This window comes from Ambystoma mexicanum, chromosome 12 (genome assembly GCF_040938575.1).
Source record: "Ambystoma mexicanum isolate Mex_15411 chromosome 12, UKY_AmexF1_1, whole genome shotgun sequence".
Lineage (NCBI taxonomy): Eukaryota > Metazoa > Chordata > Amphibia > Caudata > Ambystomatidae > Ambystoma > Ambystoma mexicanum.
The window spans coordinates 432,876,784-432,898,505 of NC_090936.1; the positions used below are offsets into that span (position 1 = coordinate 432,876,784).

Below are 21,722 nucleotides of genomic sequence, written 5' to 3' on the forward strand. Positions count from 1 at the left end.
ATGGATTTTTGAATGTGTGCATGACTGACAGTAAACTCCCTCTGATTGGCTCATGGTGCAGTCATTCATAGTCTGGGGCACAACACTGTCTGTGTATAATCAAAGGCAGCACGGCCAGACCTCCTATATCCCGCCAGACTCAAATGTTACAGAAAAACTGCATCTGGTTGGAACGCTTTGTGTGCCTTGCTAAAATAGAGGAAAAGCCTGCTTGATGCAAGACACTCCCCTACACACATGGCATACCGTCACTCCATCACACACGTGCATTATCCAATGAGAGAAAAACACTGCCACTGCCTTACATATGGGAATAGTTGGATATGCTTTAGCATGCGCTAGGTGAAAGATGTAGGAATTTGTTTTTATTCAAAGCTTACATCTTTCAACTAGCATGCAAAAAATGCGGCGTTGCCCCTACGCCCATACATAGGATGGCTGTATGCCAGCCATTGACAGGACTGTACACTGGGAATGTGAATATTTGTTACCCTCTGTTTTTATTTTCAGGCTGAGGAATGTCTGTGACCTTTACCTTTTCAGAGGGTAATCTTTGCTCGCTAGTTATGCGGACGCGCAGTGGGCCAAACTGCGCAAAGACGCCGAAGAAGCGCTGGAACCTTTACGTACACGCCTGCTTTCAACTATTGCCGAAGGAACCCAGGTCAACCAGAGTATTGTAAAGAGCTCTCTGGATGCGGCAGAAACTGCGGGACGTTCCCTAGTTCAGGGAATAGTCCTAAAACGACACGTATGGCTGCGCAACTCAGGGTTCAAACCGGAGACACAGGCATCTTTAAGAAACAAACCTGTTGAAGACTCTAACCTCTTCGGGAAAGCGGTGGATGAGGCTTTGGAGATGGCTAAAAAAGAGTTCGATACTATCAAAACTCTAGACCAAATCTCTAAGCCCTCTACAAGGCGCAGCTATGGCAACAAACGCTTTTTTCGTGGCCAACGCCAACAACAAAACTAGCAGCAACAGTACCCTGCCACCAATTTCCAGACCAATAGTGGCCAGTACAGCCAAAGAGGACAGCGCCGGGGCAAAGGAAGAGGGCAAGGGTCCACCCCCAGAGGTTCCCAAGCCCCTAACAACACCAAGTGACGCGAAGATTCGCGTCCCCTCCCATGCAACGCCGGTCGGGGGCCGGATAACATCCTTTCTTCCCGCATGGGAGGGTATAACGTCAGACCGCTGGGTACTTTCCACCGTAGCCCACGGATACTGCATCGAATTCAACAGTTCCCCAACATACAAACCCCCGAGGGGATGAGGCATGTCACCGGAACATCTTGCCATCCTTCTACAAGAAGTACAACAACTGCTGGAAAAAGGAGCCATAGAGGTCGTGCCGCTAGCTCAGGTAACGGAAGGTATTTATTCAGTGTACTTCCTTGTACCCAAAAAGGATCTAACCATGCGCCCTGTATTAGATCTGCGCCCAGCGAACAAGTTCATCAAACCCCAAAAGTTTTGTATGGTGACCTTACAGGAAGTGATCCCACTGCTTTCACAGGGAGATTACATGACAACATTGGACATGAAAGATGCATACTTTCATATTTTAATGTTGCCAGCGCACAGGAAATACCTCCGGTTCATGATAGAGGGCAAACACTACAAGTTCAGAGTGCTACCTTTCGGCATAGCATCAGCACCGAGGGTATTCACGAAAGTACTGGCAGTGGCAGCGGCCCACCTGCGCAAGTTGTCCATCCCAGTTTACCCTTACCTCGACGACTGGCTCATAACAGGGGATTCTTACGAAACATGCTTCTCCAATACCCAAAAGACGGTAGACCTTTTGTTCCAGTTGGGCTTCTCCATCAACGAAAAGAAGTCCAGCCTAGACCCCAGCCAAATCAAACAATTCCTAGGGGCTCTAATTCAAACAAAGGACGGCCTCGTCTTCCCCTCCAAAGAGAGGGTCCAAAACATGTTGTTTCAGATCCCTCAATATGTGACCGGTCGAGAGGTGACGGTACGCAAAGCAATGCGCTTGCTAGGCATGATGGCGTTGTGTATTTATTTGGTACCTCACGCGCGCCTGCGCATGCGCCCAATGCAAGAGTGGCTCAACAGCCAGTGGTGTCAGGCCAGCGGACTATGGGACGACCTAGTGGTGGTCTCGCAGGCCTTAGTTCTCTCGCTACGGTGGTGGACAAAGGAAAACCTGGAAAAAGGGAAACCCTTTGCCACACCCGCGGCGGAAGCCACTCTAACCACAGACGCATCCCTCACAGGATGCGGGGGCTCACCTATCCCATCAAACTGCTCACGGCGAGTGGACTCCGAACGTAGCATCCAAACACATCAATCTTCTGGAGCTACTAGTGGTGTTCAAGGCGCTAAAAGCCTTCAAGGAACACCTACAAGGCAGGACAGTGATTGTCCTTACAGACAGCACCACAGCCATGTATTACATCAACAAACAGGGGGGAACCCACTCTCCAGGACTGTCCAAACTGGCCCAAAACATATGGAAGTGGGCTCTCAAACAGAATATGTTCCTTCTGTCACAACATGTACCAGGGGAACTCAATCTGCTGGCAGACAAACTCAGCAGAGATTTCCCCCTGCCCGAAGAATACGAATGGCGACTGCACGAAGACATCGTCTTCGACGTCTTCACACAATGGGGGTTCCCAAAAATAGACCTGTTCGCAACCCTGGAGAACTCACAATGCCAAAGTTACGCCTCCAGGTACCCCCAGAACCAATCCAAGGGGAACGGTCTGTCGATTCAATGGTCAGGGAGATTTGTTTACGCTTTTCCCCCGACTCCCCTTCTCAACAGGGTAGTGCACAAGATGCACCAGGAGCAAGTAACCATTATACTGGTGGCCCCAATGTGGGCCCGACAGCCATGGTTCGCTCACTTAATGGAGATGTCTCTATCTCCCCCAGTGAAACTCCCCTGCCCGTACAACATGCTGTCACAAGACAGGGGCAGGACTCTGCATCCATGCCCCCAGAACATGAACTTAGCAGCCTGGCTCCTGAGATCATAGAATTTGGACATCTACAGCTCCCGCAGCGATGCATGGACATTCTCAGGGAAGCCAGAAAACCTAACACTCGCCACTGCTATTCTAGCAAATGGAAGAGATTTGTCATTTGGTACAGAGGAAAGGGCATCAACCCAATTGACTGCTCTCCCACACATATTATTCTATACCTGACCCACTTATTGGATTCAGGTCTAGTGTTCAATTCCATTAAAGTCCACCTAGCGGCACTTTCTGCATACACCACTTCCCAACTCAAAGTATCGTGGTGGAAGATCCCTGTTATAAAGGCCTTCATGGAGGGAGTAAAGAGAATACACCCTCCGATAGCTAACCCAGCTCCCGGATGGGACTTTAACGTGGTACTTACCAAACTCATGGGCTCACCATTTGAACCCATACACAAAGCATCTCTTAAAGACCTCACTCTTAAGACTGCTTTTCTAATAGCTATCACCTCCATCAGGAGAGTAAGTGAACTACAGGCTCTTTCTGTCCTAGACCCCTTCTTTACAGTTCACAAAGATAAAGTGGTTCTACGCACTCACCCAAGGTTTGCTCCAAAATTCATCTCTAAATTCCACATAAACCAGTCTATAGGACTACCAGCGTTCTTTCAAAATCCTTCCAACTTGGGAGAGAGGACTCTGCACACACTAGATGTCCGCAGAGCGGTCATGTTCTACATGGAAAGAACCAGACCACTGAGGAAGACTAATCAGTTCTTCGTCTCGGTGGCAGCAGGAAGAGAAGGGGATGCAGTTTCTAAGTCCACTATTTCTAGATGGATTGTTCAATGCATCACTATCTGCTATACTCTTGCTAAGAGAGAACTGCCCTTTAGGCCAAGAGCACATTCTACTCGAGGCACGGGGCGTCCATAGCATTCATTGCAAATGTTCCCCTTGAGTCCATCTGCAAAGCGGCTACCTGGAGTTCTGTGCACACCTTTACAAAACACTACTGTCTAGATGCACACTCTAGATCTGACTCCCAGGTGGGACAGGCAGTATTAAGACATCTTTTCTCTACTGTTCCTTCTCATAACCCACCGCCAACTCCGGGTACTGCTCGCTAGTCTATGCACAGCATGTGATTCTAAGCAGATTAACAAACATCAGAAGACAATGCATTACTTACCGTAAAAGCATTTCTGATGGTTGTATCTGCTTAGATTCACATGCGCCCACCCTTCCTCCCCGCTTGGATGGAAGGAACATAGACATCTTTCTATAATTCTCTCTTTTCTGTACTCACTCACGTGTAGAAGGGTCCCTCAGGGCAGAAAAATACAAACAGAGGGACCTCGACGCGTGAGGAATTGTGGGTACTACACACGTCACTATAGGGATAGTGTTACAGACACGCCTTGTCGACATCCCCCTTTTCGACTACGAAAAACAAAATGCAATACTCCGCAGTGACCACTGGATGTCGGACCTATGCACAGCATGTGAATCTAAGCAGATACAACCATCAGAAATGCTTTTACGGTAAGTAATGCATTGTCTTTCCACTGAACATGCAGTCCTATAATGCCATATTTCAACTTTAGATGTCTATTTCTTTTCGTATTTTATGGTGCCACTAGTGGTGAAGTACCCGGCCTGCAAAACTTGGGTCCGCGGTTGTAGTCCCGGGGTCGGCATAAAGTCAGAAAAGAAAGGCAATGTTTTCTGTTTTACACTTGTCTATGTCTATGTGTTTGTAACGCGCCGACAGCCCGCGGGCATCAGGGCGCGGAGAACATCTGAGAGAAGAGTCTTGTAGATCGCCATAAGAAAAAACAGTTCGGGGAAAGAACAGGTGATCGTCTAGATACTAGTGGGAGGTCCTGACATATCTGGAGGTTATTGGAAGAGGTATGTTTTCAGAAGTTTCCTGAAGTTACCATAATTACCTTCTAATCTAAGAATCCCTGGGAGGTTGTTCCAAAATTTAGCTGCTATGAATGGGAAGGCTCGGCCCCCCCCTGCTGCTCGTTTCACCCTGGGGATAACCAGGAGGCCTGAGTCGGCTGATCTCAGATTTCTTCTAGGTGTGTAGAGTGCGAATTTCTCTTTGAGGTAACTTGGCCTCTAGAATAAACGGGGAAGAGGAGACGGCGTCCACCCTCTGAAAAGAGTCTGTGGACTTCGTCCACCTGCTTGTACCCTCGACTTGAGCGCTGCTCGCATAGAAGTGCGACATGCTCTGTGTTGGGCATTCAGGGCCTGCATACTGTGAATGGAGGCAGCTGGAGCCTGCAGCAGGTAAATGGGGACAGGGAGGGTTATGCGGTGTGTGTCCGACAGGGGGTGGCAGAGTAGAGGGTTTTGGGGGTCCCCCCTGAAAGGGACCAGGAGGAGAGGGCCGGGAGCCAAAGACAACCATGCGGGTGCAGCCTATTTCGGCATGCAATCTGCAAAGTCCATCTTATGTTAGTGTTTTTCATACATACCACCTTACCACCACCTATATGCCATAACTGCTGAACTGATATGCATGCAATTGTATGGGCCGAACACTTACCCTCACCAGTAATAAGTTAGAGCACACATTTGTCAAGTGTTGGCAATAAAAGGCCGTAAGATTTTGTGCAGCTATGGTTATGGAATAACAATAATCACATATCATAATATCATACTTTTGGGCACCGGGTCCTGAGGTTGCCACCTCTGGCCCGTGCCGCCTTATTGTCCCACGACTTGTGGTGGTCACCGTACAGTGTCCTTCGTTTTGTCTGTTCTTCTCCCTTCTTTTGTAGGGTGGGTGGGTTTTGTGGTAAAGAAACAAAGATTGGAGGACGCTGAGTGCACAGCGCACCTCCTGTTTGTTTGGGTCCCCGTTCAGGGCCCACAAACAAGTAGTGTTTTCTTAGAGCATGCTGCTCTTATTTATAAAACCCAGGGGGAGCCCTGGGTCTTTGATGTGCATAGTGGGGGAGCTGTAGTTCAGCCCCCAGGCTGGTGTAGCCGACTGTCTAGGTCCCCAGGAGGGGGGTAGGTATTTGACCCTGCGTCCTCCCTGATAGTTACCTTCCTGGTGCTTAGCACCTTGTTGCTTTGTGGAAGGGTGAGGTGATTGTTCACACCTCACCCTTCCCTTGCTTTTGTATGTTGGAGACTGCGTGTCTCCATGTCCGTGGGGGGGGGAGGAGGGGGCTTGGGGGTGGGGGCTGCCCCGCTCCCTGGCCTGCCAAATGGTAACAGCCGTTACCCTGCCTTGCCTTGGGCGGCCCTGCGGCATTGCTCAGAACTGCTGAACCCATATGCATGCAATTGTATGGGCCGAACCCTTACCCTCACCAGTAATACGTTAGAGCACACATTTGTCAAGTGTTGGCAATAAAAGGCCGTAAGATTTTATTGTGCAGATATGGTTATGGAATAACAATAATAACATATCATAATATCATACTTTTGGGCACCGGGTCCTGAGGTTGCCCCCTATGTCCCGTGCTGCCACACATGGGCAGGTTGCCGGCTGACCATGTTCCCCTGAAAGTATCTCTACTGGCAACCCCTGGAGGCTAGGGTAGCTGTGATTTCTCGAAAGAAATGTTCCATGCCCTGGTTTGATAGGTGGGTGCCGTCTTTAAGAAAAAGATTTGGGTCACCCAACAAGATGGCCAGGTTTTTTATGAAACCCAGGCCTCGTGCTATACAGAATTTCTCCAGCCCCCTGTTCAGTTTTCTTCTAGAAAGGTCTATTGATTTGTAACAGTTGGCCACCTGCCATTTCTTTCTGGGCAGAATGGCCGAGAAGTAGATTTCGGTGTCCCTCCAGTTGTGCGAAATGCCAGCTTAGGAGGAGCACATTTCTTCCAGTAGTTTTCTCCTGCCTGCAGTCAGTAGGTAATTCCCCCGCCTTAGGTGTGCTATCAGGAATTCTGGCAGGTCTCTGTATGAGACCATGGATGTCGGCCCAGAGGAGACCTCTGTATCCCCACCAGGAAGCTATGGTGTTCCTAAAGGGTGGGCCCTCTTTGGTTTCTTTTGCCCGTCAGCCGGTCCTGAAGACGAATGAGTGTCTGACTATCCATGCTGATCGGAGTGGTGGCCTGTCCCCGGCTGTTGCTTCTGAGGGGGTGGGGAGGATGTGTAAGAGAGAAAAAAGAAAAGGGTGGGGTCTGATATATCTTTTGTAGCATTCTTTCTCCAGCATGGGGTCTGGCATGGATTCACATGCGCATGAATATTCCCCGTCGTCAGGCTGGGAATCCTCGGTAAAGAAAAAACCAGTATCAGTTTCGTTTCTGATCTGTCTTTCGTAGTAATAACCAATCACTGGTCTCTGCGTCATACTGACCACAGCCAATGACTGCCCTCTACCTAAGCACCGCCTCTGGCAGCCATCTTCAGATTTTTACCGCACGTTCATGTGTTGGGATCCTCGTGCTATTGCTCTCGAGCGTTAGTGCTATTTTTTTCACGTTTTTTCTCAAAAACTTCGTTTTTTCGGTCAAAAGAGCCTCAAGCTCCAACGACTCTCTATCCGATCAACGGGGACCCGTGTCGGATTCGTCTGCGCCCCTCAAGGGTGAAGATTCGTCGAGCTACGCTTTTGGAGGAATCCAGAAGTTTCTCAGGCCCGGTCATGGCCCAGGAGAAGGGAAGCTCGACGCCCGGAAAGCTGTTCAGGGTCTGCCCTGGATGCCAGCTGCAGAACGTCTTCAAGGAGGACGAACACTCCTTTTGTCTCTACTGCCTACATGAGGACAAGACGCACGTGGAGAAGGACTGTGCTTTTTGCGGCAACATGTCGGAGCGGACCATGAAGGACCGCCATCAACGTCTCGCCAACTGGCTAGAAGGGAAGAGCCCGTCCGGCGAGAAGAAGAAGAAATCTGAGCGGTCTTCTAAGACCTTTGAGGACGCCCCGGCGACGGGGGTCCAACATAAGGCCAAGCACCGCGAGTCCGCTGGCACCGGGAGCGCCGAACGGTCGGGCTCTACGGGCACCAGGCAGGGCGCACCCTCCCCGGCACCATCAACCACGAGCCAACGCTCTGGGTCGGGTAAGAGGAAGGCCGAGCACCCGGCGAAGCTCCTGGAGAGGCCCCGGTCGAGCTCGAAGGCCCCATCGGAGGGGGAGCGAGGCGGTGTCTCCCCCCTCAAGGATAAGGCGGTGAGCGCACCTAAGGTGGTGAAGGCCTTAATCCATCCAGCCAAGCCCTCTATCGAAACTGTCGCGGCGGCACTGGCTCAGCCTGCGCAGGCCACACCAGTGGTGGCGACCTCGGGGCTCAGAGTCTCCCTGCCACCTCGGAGGGAGTCATCTTTTGTGCCCATCGATAGGACCCCCGTGAAATCCCCCGTGGGGAAGAAAAAGGGGGGGGCAGGGCGTCGTCGTAGATTCGGCCTCAACCTCGGAGGAGGAGCTGGTCGAAGTCTTAAGCCACGACCTCGGCGTGGAAGAAGACCGACCCGTCGGGATGGATCCCGACGCAGGTGACGACGACATCGTCGAGGGTACCGATGGGGCCCCTGATCGCCCGTCGGATTCCCCTCTGCCAGCGCCGCGAGACAACTCGGCGGCCATTTTGTTGGCTATACAGTCCTTATGCTCAGAGATAAGGACGAGACTACCGTTGCCGACGGAACCTCTCCCGTCGGGGGACCCAGAACCGGGACCTTCTGGTGTTCCCCCTACCAAGAAAAGAAGGATCCACCCTCCGCCTCCTTTTCAGCCGTCGCGCCCCTTCCAGCCCTCCTCCCCGTCCACCCGAGGGGATGATACGGGGACTGACACGGCAGCGACGGGCACGGACGACGAGGTATACGACAAGGATGTACCGTCGTCGCCTCCCGCCAGGGCTTCTCCGCCCGACGAGATTGGATCGTTCCACTCCATGATCTCCAGGGCATCCGAGCTTTTTCAACTCTGCCCTGAGGAGAAGAAGGAAGGCTTCCTTTATCAGCGGCGCGAGGCCAAGAGGAGGACGGTCCTCTCAGTGCCTCTATTGGACGACATTTGGGATGAGGGCCTCACCCTCCTCAAGAACCCTTCCACGACGCCAGCTAGAAGAGACCGGTACGAGAAGAAGTACCGGGTCCCGGACACGGCCACCCTGTGCCTCCGGGCGCAGCCTACCCCGGACTCCGTCGTCTCCGCGGCGGCCAGGAAGAAAGCGGGGGGGGGTGCGGCCTCCACTTCGACTTCCCCACCGGACGGTGAGGGAAAGAAATTGGACGCTATGGGATGCAGAGTCATCTTGTCGGCAGCGACGACGATTAAAGCGGCCAACGCCTTGGCTATCGTGGCCCGCTACGACAGGGAGCTCTGGTACAAACTGGCTCCCCTGCTGGACTTCCTGCCGGACGACAAGAGGACAGAGGCCCTGGAGATCCTGCAGGAAGGTGAGGTGGCTTCGGACCACGCCATTACCGTTGCGACGGACATCGCCGACACTGGGGTTCCGCCAGTTGGGCAACGGCGTTTGCCTTAGGCGGCGTGGATGGCTCAAGGCTACGGACTTCCGTCAAGACGTTCAGACCAGAGTCTTGGACATGCCCTTCGATGGGAACAACCTGTTTGGCAAAACAGTGGACGATTCCCTTCAGGCCATTAAAGCGGACACTGAGACGGCCCGGGCCCTGGGAGTTCTGCAACAACGACGGACGCCCTTTCGGAGCAGCGGAGGCAAGGGCGCCTCCAAAGGTTCCGGCGGCGGTTTCTCCACCTACAATCAAGCGGCCCGTTCGTCGTCTCAGGAGGCCTACAGAGGACGAGGCAAGTCTGGCGGACCCCGCCGTCGTCGCCAAGGAGGTCAAGGCGGCAAAGCCTCGTCCAAGCAGGATTGAACCGGCCGTGGGGTCGGGCCCCCACCGAAGCACCCCGGTGGGAGACCGGCTGGCGAGCTTCGTCAGCGTGTGGGAGTCCATCTCCACCGACCGTTGGGTGCTGGACGCCTTGGCCCGGGGCCACGCGCTCGAGTTTCAAAGAAGGTGTCCGCGCGTCCCCCCCCGTGGCCAGGAAAGAACTTCACGTCCCTCAACTTCTCCTGGAGGTAAAGGCGCAAAAGTTCCGGATGGTCACCCTCCAGCACGTCCTGGGTCAGCTGGAGGAAGGAGACTTCCTGTCGTCGTTGGATTTGGAGGATGCCTACTTCCACATTCCCATCCTAAAGGGGCACCGAAAATTCCTCAGGTTTGTGGTCCGAGGGCGTCATTACCAGTTCAAAGCCCTCCCCTTCGGTCTACGGTCGGCACCCAGGGTGTTCACCAAGTGCCTCGCACCGGTGGCGGCGAAGCTGCGCCGCGAGGGGGTCCACGTCTACCCCTACCTGGACGACTGGCTCATCCGAGCCAAGACGAGGGAGCTCGCCGTGGTTCACACGGCAAGGACCGTCCGACTACTCACGGACCTGGGATTCTCTGTGAACTACGCCAAATCCCACCTGCTACCCGCGCAAGACGCTCTGTTTCTGGGAGCGAGGCTCAACACAGTGTCCCTTCTGGCCTCCCCGTCGGAGGAGAGGACCAGGACCATCCTGGGCAAGGTGCAGCGGATGTTGGTGGCCGACGCGGCCAAGGTGAGGTCCATCAAGTCCCTCCTCGGAATGATGTCTTCCTGCATCTACCTCATTCCCATGTGCAGGCTCCGGATGCGCCCGTTGCAGGAGTTCCTGGACGCGTGCTGGATCCAAACGACGGGCAGCTTCGAGGAAAGGATCACACTCGACGAGAGTTTCCGTCGAGCGATCCGGTGGTGGGGCACCCGCGCGCATCTGACGGCGGGCATGGACTTCCAGACCCCAGCCCACCAGGAGACAGTGACCACGGATGCCTCCCTGGAAGGGTGGGGAGCGCACACCGAAAATCTGCACGCAAGGGGCCTTTGGCTCCCGACGGAGAAATCCTTACATATCAACGTCCTGGAGCTCCGTGCAGTGTTTTGGGCCCTCAGTTCCTTCCTTCCGTCCCTCAAGGGCAAGGTGGTGAGGATCTTCACCGACAACACCACCACCATGTTCTACATCAGAAAACAGGGCGGAACCAGGTCCCCAGCGCTGTCCAAGGAGGCGCAGGACCTGTGGCATTGGGCAGTCGCCCAAGGGATGTTTCTGGTGCCGTTTCATCTGGCAGGGATAAAAAACACCATCGCCGACTCACTCAGCAGGGAGCTGCGCTCGTGCCACGAGTGGGAACTACGGCAGGATCTAGTGGATCGCCTCTTCCGACGGTGGGGCTCACCCCAGATCGACCTGTTCGCGACGGCGACGAACTCCAAGTGCCGGAGGTTCGCCAGCAGGTTTCCCCAGGCGAGGAGCATGGGCGATGCTTTCTCGTTTCCCTGGGAGGGCCTGTTCCTCTACGCGTTCCCTCCTTTGCCACTGCTAATCCGGCTCGTCAACCAGCTCAAGAGGTCACGGTGCAGGATGATCCTCGTCGCACCTGCGTGGCCGAGGCAGATATGGTTCCCGGACCTTCTGGACTTGTCAGCGTCCCCGCCAATCAAGCTGCCGGTGGACGCGGATCCGCTCTCCAGGGAAGGAGGCGCCATCCTCCACCACGACCCGAAATTGCTGAACTTGCAGGCCTGGCTCCTGCAGCGCTAGAGTTTGGAGGATACGACATACCGGCCGACTGCAGAGAGGTTCTTGCAAAGGCCAGGGCGTCCTCGACTCTTAAATGCTACGGACACAAATGGAAGAGGTTCTCTGTCTGGTGCCACGCACAGAAGATTAACCCTCTACGGATTACGGCTCCCCAAGTTCTGCCGTACCTGCTGACGCTGGCCAAAGCTGGACTGGCACACGCGTCCATCAAGATTCATCTTGCTGCGATCTCCCGATACACCAGAACCACGGGACGGACGTCCTTGTGGTCTCATCGTCTGGTGAAAGAGTTCATGAAGGGACTGTTCAGATCGTTCCCGCCGGTGAGGGCTCCGGCCCCGGCGTGGGAGCTCAACGTGGTGCTGACCAAGCTCATGGGACCTCCGTTCGAGCCTCTGCACTCGGCCCCGTTGAAGTTTCTGTCGTGGAAGACAGCGTTTCTTGTGGCCATCACCTCTGCACGACGGGTGGGAGAGATCCAGGCCCTTTCCTGCAAGGCCCCGTACTTGACTTTTCACGACACGAGGGTAGTGCTCAGGACGCACCCCTCCTTCATGCCCAAGGTACCGTCGGACTTCCATCTCAACGAACCCTTGGTGTTGCCTGTATTCTTCGCGTCGCCTTCGTCGCCGGACGAGAGGACTTTGCACTCGCTGGATGTGGCTAGAGCGCTGAAGTTCTACGTGGACCGCACGAAGTGTTTTTGGAAGACGTCACAACTCTTTGTGAACTTTGGACCTGTCAATCAGGGGAAGGCTCTCTCGAAGGCTTCCATTTCTAGATGGCTCTCCGGCTGTATCATGTACTGTCATCGGTTGGCAAACCGACCGCTGCCCGGCCGTCCGAGAGCCCATTCCACCAGAGCGATCGCAGCTACCACGGCGTTCCTTTCTGGTGTGCCCCTGCTGGACATATGCAGGGCTGCTACGTGGAGGTCGACGCACACCTTCACGAAGTTCTACTGCGTCGATCGGGATTCCAGGCAGGAGTCCAGGGTCGGCCAAGCAGTGCTGCGCAACCTGTTCGCCTGAGGTGAGCCTGGTGAGGAGGTAAGATGCTTAATGTTGAGTTTGATGCAATGCTTAATGTTGAGCCTTTGCCACCTCCCGTGGTTGTGCATGTGTGTACTGCTATGTATTCTTTATTCATGAGCATGTGAATCCATGCCAGACCCCATGCTGGAGAAGGAACAAGTTACTTACCTGTAACTGTTGTTCTCCAGCATGGGTCTGGCATGGATTCACATGCGAACCCTCCCGCCTACCCCTCTGCGGCTCTTCACTTGGTCATACTGCCACTTCACGTGCTTCCAAATCTGAAGATGGCTGCCAGAGGCGGTGCTTAGGTAGAGGGCAGTCATTGGCTGTGGTCAGTATGACGCAGAGACCAGTGATTGGTTATTACTACGAAAGACAGATCAGAAACGAAACTGATACTGGTTTTTTCTTTACCGAGGATTCCCAGCCTGACGACGGGGAATATTCATGAGCATGTGAATCCATGCCAGACCCATGCTGGAGAACAGTTACAGGTAAGTAACTTGTTCCTACTTCGATCCCCCTATGTGTTTTAGTTGTTCTGGTGCCAGGCCTCCTTGCCATTGTGAGGTGGCGGCCCCGATTCTCAAGGAATGGGTGCCAATCTCTTTAGGATCCCATCCTGCTTTGCTGATTGCTTTCATCAGCACCCCTTTGAATTGGTAGCGGGTTAGTGCCGAGGCATCCTTGTGGATTAAGAACCTCCCCCCCCACTCTTGGCCTTTGAGCGTTGTAAAGGTTGGTGATGCACACCGGGCAGTTTGCTGCATCATCGATGCAGCAATTGTTGATGGTTCTTTTGGCCCCAGTTTTGGACTGTTGGATGTCTATGCTGACTCTCTCTTGTCTGACCCTGGCCTCCATGATGCCTAACCCATTGTGGGCTTTGGTGTTGGAGGCATTGAGTTCCCCTCCCCGGAAGGCCCCGAAGTACGCTAGAAAAAAATGCTATTTTAAATAGCATGGTCTCATAGGGGTGCCAACATATGGCCTCCAGTTGCTCCGCTATTTTTACTAGTTTGTTAAAATCTAAGGGGTGGTGGGTGTCTACCTGTGGTCCCTCTGTTCTGCCCCAGCCTTTCTTGGCGTAGGAGATCAGAGCGTTCTGGGTGGGGGTTTGAGTCTCCCCGTATTTTGGAAAAATATGAAATTGCTACCAGGTGTCTTTTTGCCCAGTCCCTCTTGAAACCCTGATTGTCAGCCCATTTTAAAAATATTTGTCTTTAATCGTTATTAATTCTACATGTTTTAAACCTGTAGCTTTGAATACTGGTTGTAGGCACTTACTGTACTGAGCTGCGGTAGTGCTTGCCAGTGCCTTCTCGGCCATCTCTGTTAAGAACCCCGTTCCAGGGTTCGTGTTCTCTGTAGATAGCGTGATGTTGCCACCCGTTTTTGAGGTGCCGGGTTCTTGTTGGGCACCCCGGCCTGGGCTCGCTGGCGTTGATGCCATTTTTCTTAGTTTCCCATTATTGACCAGCATTCCGCTGGTATTGCTGTCATCTGTTTTCGGGTGTGTGGTGCTAGCGCCCGGAACCTTGGCCACTGAAAGCGACATAAAGCATCTGCAATATTGTCTGCTCCAGCGATGTGTTTTGCTTTTACTACAATGTTTTCCTGTAGTGCGGCTACTGTAATGGCTCGTAGTACGTTCAGCAATAAATGGCATTTGGTAGATCTTCTGTTTATGGAGCCTACCACAGCCATGTTGTCACACCAGACCAAAAGTTCTGTGTTAGCTAGCTGTCTACCCCAGATGTGTATGGTTAGCCAAATAGGAAATATTTCTAGGAGGGTGATGTTTGTCCACCCTGCTGTTTGCCATGAATTGGGCCAGTGTCCTGCCACCCATTCCGAGTCAAGTATGGCTCCAAACCCCCTGCTCCCAGCTGCATCAGTGAAAATGACCCTTTTTGTCCATGTATTCAATGGCGTGCGTCAAAGTGAGGTCCCGTTAAAGTTTGAGGAAATTCTCCCATACTTCCAGATCTTGTTTTATCTCTTTGCCTAGCCGGATGGGTTTGTTTATTTATTTAGTATGACGCGCAAAACCCAGAGGTAACAGGGCGCAACAGAGGGCAGGAAGATGGGATTACATAAAAACTTAGTGCAGGATAAGGCACACATGAGAGAAAAACAAAAAGGAGGCATAGCATTACATTGCGTGGAATGTGCATATATACATATAGTTAGACGAATGCTTACATATTTAGTGCTGCGCATAGTGGCAGTTCGGTTGCACTTACATATTTACATATTTGAAGCTGTGCATGGCAATCAGGTTAGAACAACAGCATGGGCAGATGAGATGGCAGGGTTAGTCGTGAGGATCATTGGCCCGCAACCAGGTGCAGGTGTTTTGCCTGAAGCTATAGTAGGATTGGTCTGTCCTAATGTTGAGTGGGAGGGCGTTCTAGTGTTGGGCTGCCAAGACAGGAAAGCTACTGCCGCCGGTTTTCTTTTGTCTGAAATTGGGTACTTGCAGGTAGGAAGAGTGAATCGATGTGGTGGGGTGGGTGGAGGTTTTTTTTTTATTCTGGTTGCGAAGTAGGGGGGGCTGCGTTTTTTAAGCATTTTGTAAGTGAGTGATGCCGTTTTGAGAGAGATGCGGTCAGCGATTTTGAGCCATTTATGTTCTCTCCTTTTGTTGGTGATGTGTTCCTTAGAGGGTAGGTTGAGGGCTGTTCTGAGAGCGTTATTTTGTAGTGTCTGTAGTTTGTTGGTTATGGATTTGTTGGCTCCTAGGTACATGGCGTTGCAATAGTCAAGTCTGGATAGTATTAGGGCGTTGGCTATGATGATGCAGCTAGCTTGGGTGAGGAAGGCTCTACTTGCCCTGATTAGCTTGCATGTGTAGGCGGTGGAGGATGCTAGTGAGTTGACTTGTTTTTTTAGTGACATGGTTGCATAAAGGTGAAAGCATAGCGTTTTCACTGTTTTGGCCACTGTGATGGTGTTGCCATCAATGTTGAAGGCCTTATAGTTGGAACTGAGTTTTTTAGATTGGTATTGGATCCGAGGAGCAGGATTTCGGTATTCTCATCATTCAGGCATAAGCCGTGTGTGGCCATCCATGCCTGAATGATGAGATATATTTTGTTTACCACGGCCGTGTCTGAAACTAAGTTGCCCGAAAGAGGTATGAGGATCTGGGTGTCATCTGCATAATTGGTATATGAGACCCCCAGTCTGTCCAACTTGTCAAATAGGGGCTTGGTAAAGATGTTGTAGAGGGTAGGAGAGACGCAGGAGCCCTGGGTTACCCCACAAGTTATTTTAATGGGGTCTGCTGAGGCTAGGGTAGAGAAGACCCTCATAGTTCGGCTGTCCAAGAATGATTGGATCCAGGCTATGGCCTCTTTCGAGAAGTGGGCAGCTGAGGCTAGGTGTTCGCACAGGACTGCGTGATTCACCAGGTCGAATGCTGCTGACAGGTCGAGGAGGAGTAACATGGCGGTGTTCCCTTTGTCGTTAATCTCATTGATCTGGGTTTTAAGATTGATTAGGGCTGTCTTGGTACTGTGCTGCGGTCTGAAGCCCGATTGGCGGGTGCCTAATAGTTTGTGAGTTTCAAGATATTGCTGAATTTGCAGGTATGCTACTCTGCCTATTATCTTTAACAGGAATGGCACCGTGGTGATGGGCCTATAATTGGTGGAAATAGCAGGGTCTAGGGTTTGCTTCTTGAGGAGAGGCAGGACCCAAGATTCTTTGAGGTTACTTGGTATGGTGTTGGAGAAAAAGGATGCGTTGATCAGGTTGGTTATAAAGGGGGTTAGGTCCCTAGCAGCATCCTTGAAGAGATTCTGGCCAGGAGGGTTGGTTATTTTGGTGTGGTTGCTGGGAGATGCTTAATTAGTGGTGAGGGAGTCTTTTTTTTTAATGCGATTTTTGTTTGGAGAGTTTTGATTTTATTAGTTAGGGCGTTTTGGACGCTGGTGCACCATACTTTGTCCTTAATTATATTGTCTGGTGGGGTTATGGGGGATTCTAGTTCCCTTAGTATGGCGAATAGTGTTCTGGTGTTGGATCTAGATTTTTCGATTCTTTCATCGAAGAGATTCTTTTTTGTGAGAAGAATTTCTTTTTTATAGTTTGCACAAAGTTTAAGTTGTGATTTGTTCTCTTCTGTAGGGGAATTGCGCCATTGGCTTTCGAGTTTCCTTTTGTGCAATCTAAGTTCTTTCAGATGTGGGGTGAACCAGGTGTTCAGGTGGGCTTGCTGTTTGCCCTTTTGCAGTTTAAGAGGGGCAATGATGTTCTAGTCCTTTCTTTATGGCATTGTTATAGTTTTCTACTAGACACTCTGGATTTAGGTTATCGGGAAGAGCATCGAGGGTTGGCAGTAGTAGTGGTAGGAGGTTGTCAGGGGTTATGTTTTTTTTTTGTTGCTCTAGTAGGCAGTGTGGTGCCATGATTTTTTCTTTGACTTCTTTATTGAGAGATAAGGTGAAGTCAATAAAGGTGATGGTCTGTCCAGTGTTGGGGAGCGGTTTTGGTGATGATGGTGTCGCAGTTCAGAGTGGCGATCCAGTCCAAGGTCCTACCTTTATTATGGGTGGGGGTAAGAACTCTTTGGATTAGGCCGTGTTCATCTAGCATGTTAGCTATAGTTTGTGCTGGTTTGTCGTCAGGGTCGTTTAATCCTAGATTCAAGTCGCCTAGCAATAATATTTGGGTGTCTTTTATGTTGTTGTCTAGGAGGCTGGATAGGTCTGCTTCGAATGAGCCAATGGGGCCAGGTGGCCTATATATTAGATAAATGGTTAAGGTGCGACAATTGGAGATGGGTAGTTTGGCTACTAGGAGTTCGCAGGATTTGAGAGGTGCTTGAGGCAGTGGTCTTAGCTCGAGGTTTGTTTTAGCTACAATGGCTAGGCCACCTCCTCTGTTGTTGGGCCTGTCCATTCTGATTATTTGGTAATTTTCTGGAATGGCTATTGAAAGTGCTGGGCCTGCTGCTTCGTGCAGCCATGATTCAGTGATAGCTAGGAGGTCGAGGTTGTTTGAGGATAAGGTGTCTATTTCTGTGGTGTGGGCCACTAGCGATCTAGCGTTGATCAAAGCTCCGGATAAAGTGGTAGTATTAGGTGTGTCCTGGATTGTTATAGGGATGAGTTTGGGTTGGGTGGAGTTGTAGCAGGGTGTGGTGTGGTTTGGACGGATTTTAGTGTGTTGCAAGGTGGGTCTCTTGTTGTGGTAGATGGGCTCGTAGAGGCAGGGTAGTCTGGCTCGAAGTCTGGTGTTTCTTTCTGGGGTTGGACAGGGTGCATTTTCTGTATGGTACATTGTTATGGCAGCAGTAAAGATGGTAAGGTGTAATAAAGGTATGAGGAGGTACGGTAGGGTGGCTGTTTGGCTCTTACTAAGGTACATTGTCTATTTGCACATGCCAAACTGCACAAAGGGGTTCACCTAAATTCAGAAATCACATTCAGGCTAAAAGTGGTATGTGCAGATAGACAAGGGGGTTCACCTAAGTTCAGAAATCACACTGAGGCTAAACATGGCATGTGCAAATAGACAAGGGGGATCATCTAAATTCAGAAATCACTCTTAGGCTAAAAATGGCATGTGCAAGTAGACAAAGGGGTTCACCTAAATTCAGAGATCACGCTTAGGCTAAATGTGGCATGTGAAAATAGATGCAATTAGGCAAATGGGTTCACTGGGTTGGGGTGCAATTTCACTGAGGTAGCATAGAGAAACAGTTTCAGCAAAGGTGCGATCTATTATAGTTCCAGCAAGGGACGGCTAATAAGCAGTTATGCTGGTTAGCGCCTGGTGCAGTATCAACTAGGATGGCATGAGATGCAATATTGGCTAAAGGAAGTATTTTGATGCAGTTCCAACAGTCAATGGCTATCAAATTGTTAAACTGAGGTATCACGGAATGCAGTAGGCTAGGTTACGTTTTCGTACAATTCTAGTGGCGTTCCAACAGGGATGAATTAATATGCAATTTCAATAGTTAGTACAGGTGCAGTTTCAGCTAAAATGGTATAACGTGCAGTTACAGCTAAATGGTGTTGTAATGCAGTAACAGCAGGGGTAGGCTATATGCAGTATCGAATAACGTTTTAGTAAGGTTTCAATCAAGTATCATAGAATGCCAGTGTTACTAAATCACATTCTGGTTTAGATCCGACTCGGAATAAGGCTGGAATGCCAATGCACTAAGTGGCACTGTGAAGCAGAGGCGGCGAACTAGCGCTCATGGTGCAGTTCCGACAGAGTGGCTAGGATGCAGTTACAGTGAATAGCACAATGCTGTTACAGTTAATTGGTATGGATTACTATTACAGAATAGGGCAGTATGCACGTTTTAAGCAAAATGGGTCGATATATCAGAAAAGGCTCATTATTCGTGGGTAATAAGGCAAGCAGATTAGGTCAGAGTACAAGTGGTATTTTTGTAAGTAGTGTTCACAGGAAACAGTGTTCATAGACAATAAGGCGAGGAGGGCAGCTGGTGCATTGCTGCTCCTGCAGTGGAAGTGAACTACGGCTCCTCCGCTGCAGCGACATTGTATTGGATGTAAGAGTTAGGACTGTTATGCGAGCTAGCAGGCTTCACTATGATCCACTCGTGAAGGACTCTGCAGCGCTCTGGGGGGTTGTCCTTAGCAATAGCAGGTAATAATACGCCCGGTGTTCAATACGTGTATTGAAGAAGTGGACAAAAAGGTTGCAGATGGGTATCTTACCTAATGTAAGTGGACCGGAGAGCCGGCACAGATCGCCAAACAGGATGCTAAACAGGCCTTATCCTTGGCCTTTCCCGCGGGACGGCTTCTGCCTACGGTGGCCTGGATACGCTGATGAGGGCTTGTGTTACGTAGCAACACATGAACAGAGCCTCATTTTCATCCCGTGTTGCGCCGGCCATGTTGGATGTGGCAAGGCACGGTCGCAACTCAGCGGATGGCGGCAGATGGGCGAAATTAGGTGAAAAAATGCCTATTGAATTTAGGGGTTCAAAGAAGTTGCTAGCCTTAGTAGGCTAGTGATGCTGATATGAGCAGGCTGGAGATAGATGCAGGGGCGAAGATACCTCTGTGATGGTCGATCTGCAATGGAGAGCCCGACGCTGTAGCTGCGTTGATGTGCCCGTCCACGAGGCGATGCAGGGGTGAGGAGGGCTCCTGCCCGCTCCTTCGCTGGCCGGAGAGATCTGTAAATGGGGGTTTGGTGTACAATTTGATTTTTATTTCCAGACCTCTGGAGAATATCTTCCCTTGGGGAATTATCCTGGCTGCAAAGTTAAGACTTCACGCCAGTGACTGGATTTCTTTTACCGTGGCCTTGTCTTTTGTTGTTAGCCCAAGTATTTTTTCCAATAGTTCTATCTTAGTTTTAGGGATTCTGCATAGGCCCCATGCATAATCTATTTGAATACCCAGAAAGATTATGTTGGAGGCTGGTTTGGTCGTCTTCTCCGTTGCCAGGAGGATGCCCCACTGTGCAGCCATTTTTTCTAACTCTGCCAGAGCTCTACTGCATTCTTTAGAATTTGCTGGTCCCATTACCATGAAGTCATCAAGGTAGTGAACTATTTTGGCTCCTGGTTTCGGTTTTTGGAATGCCCATTGGAAAAAAGAGCCGAACTGCTCGAATAGGGCGCAAGATACTGCACATCCCATGGGGAGCCATATGTCTATGTAGAATTTATTTATGAAAGGGAACCCTAGCCATTGAGTGTCTGGGTGGACTGGCAGTAATCTGAAAGCAGATTCTGTCCTATTTTGCCATGAGGGCTTTCGTACCACACTCCTGTATGAGTCTCACTGCTTCTTGGAAGTGTGTGTGTAGGATACCGCAGATTGTGTGCGGGGTGCCATCGTTCAGTGATTGGCATTTTGGGTAGGACAGGTGGTGGATTAGCCTCATTTTTCCAGGTTCTTTTTTGGGGACCAAGCCTAGAGGGGAGACTATGTACTCCGTGAAGGGCATGGAGTCCCAGGGGCCTGCAATCCTGCCTAGTAGTATATCCTTCTCAATTTTGGTCTCTACCATTTCTGGGTTGTTTATGGCTGATTTCAGGTTTTTTGGGATTTTTTTTGTCTCCCTGTCCCCTTTGAAAGGGATGATGAAACCCTTGGAGAAACCTTTGCAGGATAGCCCTGCTGGTTTTTGTCTGGGTAGTTCCTCAGGGCATCTTGGAAGTTGTTAGGATTGATGGGGGTTCTACCTGGTTCCAACAGTGGGATTGGTGGGGTGGTGCTGCTGCTAGGCTTTTGTATGTTTGGTTGGGAGTCTGGTGCAATTGCTTTCTGCATGGTCACCGTTGCAGTTGGTGCATGCGTTTGTACCGGCATTCCTTCCCCCAGTTGCACTGGGTTTTTCCAAAGTTCCTGCATGGGAAATTGGCTTTGCCGGAGTGGTTTTTGTTCTGCTTGTGGGCATTAGACTTAGCCGCCCCTGGCTGGTTCTTCTGAAAGGACTGCTCTCCCTTCTTGTATTTTTCATTTTCAGAATTTCTGGGGCCTTGTGAATTTCTGTTTTTGGGTATTGCTTGGTTTGCCTCTTCCTCTGATGGAGGCTCGTAGTTTAGCATGTATAGATCATTTTGTACCTCGTCCCATTCTATGGCTGGCCTCTGACATACTCCGCCTGAATCTAATATCATATGCTAGCCAGGTTTTTCCCCTTTGTGCTATTTTTACTTTTCTGATCTTGTCCATGTATGCCTATCGTTTTTTCCCATCCTCAGGGAATTTTTCCTCATAGATAGTTGCCAGGATGGCGAAAGATTGTAACCAATTGTCCCAGTTCTGTTCTACCTGGGCGTTCCTAGCTATGGCTTTTTCCTCTATCTTTTTGGGATCCCTAAAAGCATCTCTCCCTTTGCTTTGGGCTTCTAAAAGTGAAAAGATTTAGATTACCTCCTTCGCGCATATGGATTCTTTGATTGTATTGTCCATGTTCCATGCCAGGCATCTTTTGTATCTGTTCAGGATTTCTGTTTGGAAGGATTTCAGCTTTAGGTCTAGTTGGGCACTGCTGATCATAAACATGTCTGCTGGGTTGTTGCTGTTTCCCCCTGTCTGCCCTGGTGTGTTTGCACTGGGGTTTGCTCATGCTTTTAGTGCACCTGTCGGATCTGGTGTTGCCGCTGTTGGCGCAAGTGG

The 21,722-nt window shown here is 50.8% G+C and overlaps 1 protein-coding gene across 8 annotated transcripts in view; it reads left to right on the plus strand.

Annotated features, from left to right (window-relative positions):
* WNK1 (WNK lysine deficient protein kinase 1) overlaps nt 1-21,722 on the plus strand; it is a 2,404,646-nt gene that overhangs the window by 482,448 nt on the left and 1,900,476 nt on the right. The gene's annotated exons all lie outside the window — the stretch shown is intronic.